The sequence below is a fragment of the Dreissena polymorpha genome, chromosome 9 (assembly GCF_020536995.1).
Source record: "Dreissena polymorpha isolate Duluth1 chromosome 9, UMN_Dpol_1.0, whole genome shotgun sequence".
NCBI lineage: Eukaryota > Metazoa > Mollusca > Bivalvia > Myida > Dreissenidae > Dreissena > Dreissena polymorpha.
In genome coordinates this window covers 93,158,327-93,169,930 of record NC_068363.1, presented here as the reverse complement: position 1 = coordinate 93,169,930, position 11,604 = coordinate 93,158,327, and the positions used below count along the sequence as shown (strand labels likewise).

Genomic DNA, 11,604 nt, shown 5'->3' with positions numbered 1-11,604 from the left:
ATTTCACTCAATTTCCATACATAATAGCAAGAAAGTTACTGGCGTTATTGTCATTATAATACTCGCTTTATATATCACCGCTATTTCTTTAATTAGGGGGCACTTCTCCGGGTCATCAATTCTGACAGGGGGGCAGTTCTCCGCCCCTTATTAATCAGCAGGGGGGCAGTTCTCCGCCCTATACTAAAACAGTGAGGGGGCAGTTCTCCGCCCAGTGAAAAATCTTTGGGGGGGGGGGGGCAGTTCTCCGGGGGGGCACTTCTCCTAGAGCCAGAGTTTTCATGACAATCCCCATTCTATACATAAATGGTGACGTCACTACGTTATTGTCAGTAAGACCGGTGTGACACAATGGACAATCCCCAATCGTGATACATCGGCTATCTCCGGACTCCTCCGCAAGACCGTAAATCCGCAAACTATTGGGGGTGGGCTGGGGACTGTATTTAAAACTCAGCTTTTAGCGTAGTATAAACATATATAGCTGCGCTGATTATTGAAAAAATCGTTCACTTAGTGATGCAAGCATGAAACTTGGCAAAACACCGAAAGCAAACAAATATCCTTTATTTATTGTTGGAAAAGTTGACGGTTAGTTTGAACGATATTCCTATTTAAAGTAATAATATTTAAATCTCATAAAGATGTAGGCTTTTTACTCACGGTTAAATTCATAGAAATAGAGTTACTACTTACTTTGCAACAGACTCTTATAGAAAAATATCATTATGTAATTAATTAAAAGTAAAACAAAAAAAAAACGATCACGGTGGAATACATAGCCCTGATTCAGATAAATTAAATAGTACGGGTTTATAGATTCTTTATTGTTTTCACAACCAGTTGGTACATTTTTAAAAAGTCCCATAAACTGTCAATATAATGGTCATAAATGTGTAAATATCTAAATATTAAAATTTGTTTAAGATTGATTTAATAAAAGGATAAAACTGAGAATTCGCATACACGTATTAAGGTTTGGTTCATAATCATCGTAGATTGCTATTATTTTTGGTCTAAGTGTAGCTCTGCCACAGCTGAATGCCATATTTCTTAGCCGAACTTTATTACGTCCTTTCGCACCCGAGGCTGCATTATTTGTGGACAAGAAATGGGCTCCAACAGTTCTGCGTAATTACCTTGCTACACTCAAACACGTTGGGACGAATATTGAATTGTAGCTGCATTTCAAGCTTGAGAGTGGTAATTGAAATATGTTCAATTTTGGTGTGGTCTTTTGTTATCATAGTATATCATAATATAATATATCATAATATATTATAATATAATATATCATATTATAATTGTTATTTTGTACGCGTCATATACAGCTAGTATATTTTACCAATGATTAGTGATGATATCATACTGTTTCAATTTAGTATATTTTCTATAATCATTTTATAAGAAGTTAGACTAATATTCACGATGCGTTTATGGGTTACCTATTCCATCAAAAGTTGTAAAGGCAGTTCTGGTGACAGCAGGACCGTTTATATTGCTGGACGTTGGGTTATTCCTGTTTGTTTGTCGACGGAGAGCACGTAGAGATAGAAAAAATCGTAAGTGCGCTCATATATAGTGTCAACACGGTCACGCATAGCAATAATCAATAATGATAATGCTTAAATTGCCATAACTTCTTTATTTATGATCACATTTTATTATTACTTTGACAAAACAACACTTACCTGAATACCACAATGGATTCCACCCAAACAATATCCCACGCCCCTACCAGAACCAGAACCCCTCCCCCAACCTCACGCCCATTTTTTTTAAACATCATCTAATAAATTACCACACCCCGCATAATACCCCCCTCTCACCCCCACCCACCCTACCCCCCCACCCCCATTTTTTTTTTAAACATCATCTTACAAAATACCACACCCAACATAATACCCCCTCTCACCCCCACCCCCCAAAAAATAATATTTTTTAAAAAATCATCTTATAAATTACCACACCAACATAATAACCCCGTCTCATCCCCCCCTACCCCCCCCCAATTTTTTTTCAAATATTTTTTTTTCCTTTTATTTTGAAAGATCGTCTAATAAATTATTGAATGTGAACAATTTCCCCATGATGGCTTACGTTATACTGTCAAGCACTCGAATAGTCGAGCGCGCTGTCCTCTGACAGCTCTTGTTATATAATATAACTGATGACCATCATGTCATTGTGAGAGAAAATTCACATTATCTTAGTATATCAGGTTGAGCAGGTTTTTAGATAATGTTATGAAATGTGATCGGAATTGATTTCTAAACTAAATATCTTCCATGTATGCTTCGGGGTTTGAGCAAAGTAGATAAATAGTTTAATAATTATGATATATTATTTTTTAGACAATAAATATATCATTATTGACATGATTGAGAATACTTATCATACCTATGTTGTCCAATAGACCGGCTGTTGTTTGACCTGAAGATATTTACTGTTTCTGTAGTTCTGTATACGAACTTGAACACATATTACTTGTAAATAGAGTCTACTGGCTTAAACAATTATTTTCATGATATGTTTCAATTTTCAACGCAGCTTTCATAGCGCGTTATTTATAATGAATCATTTGTAAAACAAATGCATAGTTTATTAAATTGGTCATAATACCTTTGGGACGAAACTCACATCTATGAGTGAGTCAACCTTAGAGGCTTAGTAATAGGTTGTATATAAGTATATACAACTTACCAAGTACATATATATTTAATCCATTATATCTGTTAGCACGATTGCTATTTCGTTTGAATTGTTCCCATTGTCACATCGGCTCAAGATCAATTGCACATTTGCATTTCCTGTTTTAAGGCTTTTTTGTTGGCTCTCCTACATGTATAAAAGCTAAGAGATGTTCATGGAACTTGTCTCAACTGATTATGCCATTAATACAATGACCAGAAGGCATGAGTCATTTTTGCCGGCTCAAGACCTTCAATGTTTTGATTTAATGCTCAATAATTCGAGTCATAATGGTATATTAGCTCAATTCTTCATATAGTTTTTAACGATTATCATGGACTCAACTGTTTCACGTACTGAAGCTGTGCAAATCCTATAGAAACTCAAGAACTTATGATTAAGTTTATATTTCAATCTTCATAATTTCTGTACGATGTTGTGTTGATAGACTTTTTATTAGTTATCATTCACTTTGAGTAAATGAGCTGAATACATTGGAAAGTATTCAATACACAGGAGAATGTCATGTTAGTCGTGCTACTATTTCCATAGAACCCACTCGAAAACTTTCCCGATCATTTATCCAGCACCCAAAATTGTGTTTCTCTCTAGCAAGTTAAATAATTCATAGTGAACAATATCAAAATAATTATATTAACATTTTACTATCGCGGTAGTGTCCTGTTTTTATTTTATCCAAAGGTCAAAAAGGAAATATTGCTACAGTGAGGTTTAGTGTCGGGAATATTGATGTCGACAACGGTATCAATTGAATCAATACCCCACTATTATCGGATTGCGCAAAAACGTCTCCAAATATAAACGGTACAAGTAAACATTCTGAAAGCTCACGCATTTGGCAAACCTTTCCACGCAGCAAACATTAATCAAGGGGAGTTTAAATATGTTTTTCAAGTGTTCAAATGTGGTGCAAGTATTTAATTTAACTATATATAAGTATGTATTTGTCTAATAGTAAATCAACACTCCATTTGTTTATTGTTTAAGTGGTTAACTGTACATTTTCCGTTAACCATCCCAATTTGCGTAAAACATCAGAAAAGTTAAACATTTTAATTTCTGCTTGTGCCGTAAGCATACTTACACATTAATAAACACATGCAAGTTGACTGAAATCAAACTTGTACGACTTTTTTTTTACAGCGCTTTAATTTTAATATTTCAGTGACTGCTGGGCGAATCTCACGGTAAATATATTAACAATTTAGTACACACAGAACATATGTATTTCTTTCGCAAAAAATTTAATTTTGTTATACTTATCGTATGACATGATTTCATGTCAGACTATTTCAATGATTTGAAACATTTGTTCAAACAATTCATAATTGCGTAATTTTGTTATATGAATTCCCTTATCGCATGAACTCGCATTCATTAAAATACGCTTAAGTTCTATTGTTACCGTGTGATAGTGTGTAAGCAATTTTCGAACGAAAGCAAACATTTTGTCCAATTACGCTTTTGTCGAATGTGAAAGTTACTTGTTCAAATGATTGTTCCTTGCTAAATATATTTTAATAATTACATTATTGTAATGGACATTTGCATTCATTAGATATAAGTTTTCTGATCAAGGTATATGAAATCGAAATTGTATAAGTCACTTCTCCCGCGGTCAGTAATGCTGTGACAACGGAAAATATGCTATTGGATCCGACGATGTAAACACCAGGTGCAAGGAAATCAAGGTTTTACTTTGTTCAGTATTAGGTAGATACTTTGTTTCTTAAAACATCCGTTGCAATGCAAACATTTTGCACTCATTGAATAGCAAATGTTCGTCGGACAAATGTCCCATCAATGATATAGAAGAAGATGACCCGTTGTATAGCAGTGTAAAACACAGAGGTGGAAACTCTTCAGGTATATAAGGTTGCGAAACTGAGCACATAACAAACATGACTAAACATGAAGCGCGTACATTCTAGAAAAACTCACTCACATAATGTACTCATAAATATTTGTATATGTAGTCAATAAGGCATTATACATGATTGTTTTTTTTTGTGTGTTAGCATATGTTCTTCTTTTAAAATATGTTGTGAAGATGAACAGTTGTGTCCAAATATTGTTAATTTCTTGTAGTTATTTTTATTATGCAGTTAACGGTGCCTGCGGCTACAACTTCCGGGGGTAAGAAGTATATGTATTAAATGTATCCTTTTTTTCAACTGCATTAAACACAAATTGACATAATATTAATGTTTTCGTTCTCGTACATATTATAAGTGGCTAATTGTTCATATGAACTTGACATTCTGTGTCGTTACACGTACCCATGCTGATAACTGTACATGCATATATGATCAAATAAACGTCTATAAAAACAGGAACAACCAGAGGTCGAAGGGTTTGTTCAGTGAAGATCCACTGTATTCATCCATGGACAGCCTTTCTTTAAAACATGCACGGGATACCATTGATGATTCTATTGACACAACGATTAATTCCATAACACCAGGCATAGTACAAATCAATATTGATTCTGTGTATACATACGAGAAGGAAGGTGGTCCACTGTATTCAACTGTGAAAAAGGACACACTTCAAAGCAAAAATACTTACTCTGTAGATTCATTGTACTCAGTGGTAAAGAAGGACACATCACGACACAAACAGACAAAAATGCTGTATTGCATACAACTGTTAACATTCGTATTCCAATATGTTCATTAGAGAACCATAATGATCAAAAGAGCAAACAACTATGCACGAGTGTGATGCATGATACAGTATGTTCTCTACAGTTAAGGAAATGGATAAGCAACCAATACACTGGAGCCAGAACGCATCCATGGTCAGTGATATTTCACATAATGTCATTGACGCAAATGACAATGATCCGATTTACCAAACTGTGGATCTAGAAGAGCGGTTAGATACAACGTTGGATAAGGAAGATCTTGAAACCAAGCCAAAACACGATTGCCTTGAAGTAAACAAGTCGAGTCAACCCATCGATGCCAACGTATGTGATGATGACCCACTTTATTCAGTCGTTAACAAGAAGAAACCAAAAGGTACTGCCGACGTCTTTTTATAATGATAGAAATATCAGTATGAATAGAAAACTATCGCATGTAAATGTATAATTTACTAACTATTTCAACGTTAATGACCTACAATATCACATAGAACACTCCACGCCCAAACGCAATGCTAATATATTTTGCTTGTATTATTTCTTTCAAAACGTCGTTTTATTATCCGATCTTTGTTTCTTTCAGCTTTGAAAAAAAAACAGATTGGAACATGTAAGCAAACAACTAATTATAGATCTCAAGTTTTGTTTTCACAATTAAAAAACATTACGATCATAAAATTGTTCGATAACGTTTTAGTTACGGAAACGATTTGTATTACAAAAACTTTAGCTAGTACAGAGTATGTGGGTGAAAAAAACACAGAATAAAACGTAGAATAAAAACAAAAAGGCCATCATGGCTCTTAAACGATTACCTTAGATTTACAAAAAAATGGAAGATTTTAGATGGTGACTCTATACTACCCTCAAACCAGATTCACACTTGGCCTCACTAGTGTCAAGATAAACCATAAGTTTCATCATTACTGAGTAATAGTGAGTACAATTAAAAAAGAAATTTGATCTGTCGACCTTGGTGTGAGACGTGCGGGACACAGATTCAAAACTACATTATAAATAGTCAATATGAACATACTGAACAAGTTTTATTAAGATTGTGTAAAGAATGTTGCGTCTATAGAGGCAACGCTCTAAAAGCAAAACTAGATTTTATCTCAAAACACTTTCTGTTTCATATGTTCATACTAGCTGATAAATAGCTTAACGTGTTTTATTCATACAGGACAGTTCCTCCCACACCTCTTTGCACCACATCAATCGTTCCGCGTTACAGCAAAGTTAAAAAGAAACGTTTTGGTAAGACCTTACAAACATTTCATAATTTTGATGTTTTTTATGTATATTTTAAAAGCAATAAGTTTTTAAGAACACCTTCATTGCATATAATACAATTAGCGACAAGTCATATCAACATCACATGCGATTACATAAGTACTTTTATATTATATACTTGCCGGTATATTACATTTACAAGGACAGTCACCAAAGAAACATTAAGTATTGTTTTGAAAATCACTTATACTGTACGTTAGATTTGACATATAATATTTTATGTTTATTTCATTTATTTAGATAAAGCCGCGATTTAATCTGTGTAAGTATAATGTGTGATATCAAGTACAGACATGTGTGGATTTACGCGTTTTTCAATGTAATTGTTTAATATATACACAACCATGAATGCATTTTCGGAATTCTTACCAACGTACTTATAGCTGAAAGAATTTGACCATACCAAACAGTACATAAACGGATACTTTGTAGGCTTCACCTGACGATTTCACAGCGGTTTAACGAAATATGAGATACAGCAGAGCTTTAAAGAAATAGTTTCTTATCATGTCACACTCCGACGAATTTAAAGTTTATGCTTGTAATGCATGCATCTTGAATGATCACACATTTTTTTGTTACACAAAAAATTAGTTTCTGTGTAATACAGTCATAACGAATGAACTGATAAAATGTTCTGAGTTATAAATGTTCATATACTATATGTGTACAAAACTTATTGACGCACATATATATTCTTATTGTATGCTGCATGCTGTATGTATATTACATAAAATTGTGAATATTTTATTTATAAAGCGTTTAAATATTATGTATAATGTCAAGTCCTGACATTTCCAAATGTTATGATACAATTAAGCTGACAATTACATAGTTGCTTTACAGGGATAAGTATATATTTAATAGTTAAAATATTACCGAAACTATACTAATTCAAGGGACACTACAAAGTTGCATTAAATATGAGATAAATTTCTTTTAAAATATATACAAACACTGTATTTGTTATAAGCATTTAGTAATCTAAAGCTACTTTAACTCTACGTCATTTGTTAAATAAGTCATGCAATATTACTTTGTTTGTTTATTCATTTTTATGTGTCTGTTTAATTAGTGTTTTGTTTAAACATAGACGAGGGAAAGGACTTTTTGCATTAATTGGTATACATCCCTGTTGCTAACATACTTACACAATTTGAGTACGTTATGCATTCATGCACACATTTTACTTAATCTGAGATTGTTTGCCTCTGCTGTGTAAATAAATACCCCTTGAAAAGTATATTATATAAATTATTGTGTTTTACCGTCAGACATACCAGATGCGTATTTGCAAAACATATTTATTTGAGAATATTTATTTACGAGGGTTGTCCCAGAATTACGCAGACAAAGTGATAGTTCTTTTATTTGCTTCAGTATTGTAACAACTTTTGACTGAAATAATATAAACCATTTGAGGTAGGTATTCATTAAGAAATTATTGATAAGCTAGCGCGGGTATGATTAACGTCGCGCATATATTTATTTCATTAAAATGTATTAAAGTATAATACATTTGTTGATAAAATATGTAAATAATTGGAATAGCGTAACATACTCCTCTTGCATTAATACAAACTGCGTGCTGCCGTATGACTGTAGTGATATCATTTAAAGTTGTTTTTTTATTTAAAAAATTAAGAACACCGACCTTGTTTCGTATCAAAAAATTGTCTACATGAAATAAATTTAGTATTTTTAAAATAATTTTCTGCTGTTATTCTCTTCAGGGACAGCCCTATAGAGTGTGAACATCAAATTATATTAACATAAGAGCATACCTCATATACAGTGATGTAAACAAATTGATGCAGTATAAATAAGTCACTTACAACGTACATATTTTACCATCATACGAATGATTACGAAAGAGATCAACCTCCCCCTTTTTTCAGCCCTCTTCCAGTCTTATTTTTAGTTTGGCAAAATCTCTTAATTTGTAATTCATCACAAATAATCGTTTGAAACAATACACAGTCCATACATAATACTTTTGCCACGATGTTCGTTTGAGCGCTTGATAAAATTGTTAAATATATTAAGGTGCCATTCTGTATCGACAAACGTTAGCGTGACAATCAATTACTGTTCAACGTGCAATTGAACACTGGTTGAGAAATTTCGTTCTATTCATTGAAAATCTTTTAGATTCCATGTTTATGCGTGATACGGGCATACATGTCTCAGGATGTTTCGTGGTTCAAGAATAACTTGCGCGTGCAACCGATACACCTATGCCAAATTTAAATATAAAATCGATTTATGATAACAAAATGATTGATCACAATATAGATCTTGTGGTTGAAAATACAAAAAGGAACAAAACGATCACAATTTGGTCCAAAACGTAAGTGAACCAAGTTATCATAGTCAACATTAAAAACACACCACATTTCTTCTGAAGGACTGGTTCTGACTGACCCCAGTAGATTTAGAATACGTGTGATTAGGATATAATGATGGCACAATTTTAGGTAAGTTTATGTTTCGATTGCTGAACGTATGGAAACAGTTAAGAGTGCGCCCATATGTAAGACATAAATAAGAACAAATATTTATTTTATTAATTGTGACATGCAGTCGCTATAAAATCGTGACCGATATTTAGACCAGCCACGAGTTCCCGATATCCCAAATACAAAAAAATTCCTACGAATACTGATAAATGTATGTTCGATTCGGGAACTATCTATAGGAACAAAAACATGATATCGCGGCTGATACTGGGTCCTAGGGGTCACAAACTAGGTGAATAGGTCAAATAAAACAAAAGCTTGTGAACACTCTATACGTCGCATTAATTTGCGCAATGTTCTTTAAACTTGCTCAGACCATTAACAGTATTGATCAGTTAAGTTATTTGGGTCTTACATGTGTATTTAGTTTGATTCAACGTTTTGATTATGTATGAGGTCTATAAGTGAATGTTTCTGTATGTTATATTTCAGCTTTTTTTGCAAAATGCTTATGATGATTATTATTATCTAATCTTGGTTTTGTTTTTACTAAATAGCAGTTTGCTGATAGTCTTTAATTAGAAGAAATATATATATATATATATATATATATATATATATATATATATATATATATATATATATATATGTTGTATATTTGTTCTGTGCTTGGTCCCCGAGGTCAACTAAACTTTGCGTTAAATGAACGTTGTTCTACCGTTTGGCGCATGCAATACATAAGATCGGTTTCGGATGCGCAAAGAAAGGTCAACTCAAAGAGATGATAGCTGGTTCTGTAGCTTGCAACCGAGAGTCAAGTATTCAAAGTCGCATATGTATAGGCCTAGCGGCAGTGATATAGTTGGTTCATGTATCGCTTGGCCTTGACGAATCGCATGAGAAAAACTTAATCCTGGAAGATATGCTGCTTATTTCTAAGGTTATAATTGGTGCCTCATTGTGTGTGCATGCGTGCGTTCGCCATGTTCTTAAGCATCTATAGGCGCTCTGTAATACGTCTGCGCGTGATGTGGTAAACTGGTTTTTATTGAACTCATAATAAAAAAATCGGGTATGCTTTGTTTATAGGAAAAAAATGTATATATTAGTATATAGCAAAAAATGTATTTTTATATAAAATGAAATCCGTTTTGTCCGTCGCCATAAAGCTGGTTTTCGCGTTAAGTTCCAGTAGTCGTAGTTGTTTTCTATAAAACGAGAAGACATTATATGCATGTAAAAAGTTCATATGATTAATGAAATTGATTTATACACATGTTAAAACTTGTTCGATCGAAGTGATGGACAAAAACTGTTTTATTGTTATTGAATCCTAAAATTCTTTGTTAGCTGTACCAAAAATGTGGCCATGTTAAATTCAAAACATAAAAAGTCAATGGAACTTATTTAGAACGGAGCATTATGTTCGTATCTCTTTGCTGTAGTGAAACGTACCAAAACATGGTATTGATATATTAGTTAAAAAGTAACAAGCAAAATACACTTCAAGACGATCAACATATTTTCAACATTATTGAAGAAGAGCTTGCTTATTTGAAAACTTCATCATTGTCTCATTAAAATCTAAATACAAATCACATGAAAATAGCTTAACATTGAAATAATTATTTCAATTTTTTAATTGACTTTACCGTAAGAAATAATTGAAGCGGAACATACTTTCTGTACGAAAAACAACTTGGAAAAGAAACTTCCCACGAAGAATCCCTCACAGAAGTAAAGATATGTTGCAAATAGATTTTGAAGATTTTTGTCATTAATCATCCTTATCAAAGTTTTTAATCACTCGAGAATAACCAGCACACAATTTAGATCGGCCTACCATTTGGTTGTTGGGGTTGTTGGGGTTGTTTGGGTTGTTGAGGTTTGTTTTCTTACAATCCCAGATCCTTTTCCTAAAAATACAAGTTTATTTTTGGTATGATTACAACGCTTCCAGATCGAACCCGGGTCATCATGAGCCCGAATTTACCGAAAATGCTTCGATCTATGGACGAGAATGGAAATTTCAAATATCGATTCACTGTTAAAAAAGTCAAAATTACCATCCACTTCTTTTAGTGGCATCATTCGTCATGTAGAGCATTATGTTAGGGACAAAATCACCATTGGAAACATGTTCATATACATTCAAATGCTGGACGCATTTTCCTCGTTTCTAAATCTATACTTTATTCTACAGTCTAAGAATTGGTTGGTGAATACGGGCCCTTATCGCTAGGCGGCGGTAAGCCACTTAATTCAACGTAGAACGCTCTTAATAGTTTTTATAAACTTGCTTTTTTTGGATGACCGTTACTCCCGCGTGAAGCTTAGTCTTTTAAAGAGAAAAGAACCATGTTGTTGTAGGTGTTATCATTTGTCAAACTAAAAAGGCAATACACAGGGGCAATAACTCCGCAAGAAAATTCGATTATCTTTGTAACTTAAGTCAACATAACGAAAGAAGAAAAAAAAACTTAAATAATAAAG

The 11,604-nt window shown here is 33.2% G+C and overlaps 1 long non-coding RNA gene across 3 annotated transcripts; it reads left to right on the top strand.

Annotated features, from left to right (window-relative positions):
• The first annotated feature begins 3,389 nt into the window (after window positions 1-3,389).
• On the top strand, window positions 3,390-7,895 carry LOC127846760 (uncharacterized). Of its 3 annotated transcripts, none has more exons than XR_008033648.1 (7): window positions 3,390-3,516; window positions 3,878-3,899; window positions 4,291-4,848; window positions 5,046-5,735; window positions 5,943-5,969; window positions 6,543-6,616; window positions 6,893-7,895. It is a non-coding gene; the product is annotated as an uncharacterized LOC127846760 (long non-coding RNA). The 3 variants fall into 3 exon arrangements; XR_008033647.1 differs by having other exon boundaries at window positions 3,396-3,899; window positions 6,893-6,914; window positions 7,085-7,895; XR_008033646.1 differs by having other exon boundaries at window positions 3,396-3,899.
• Window positions 7,896-11,604: the final 3,709 nt, after the last annotated feature.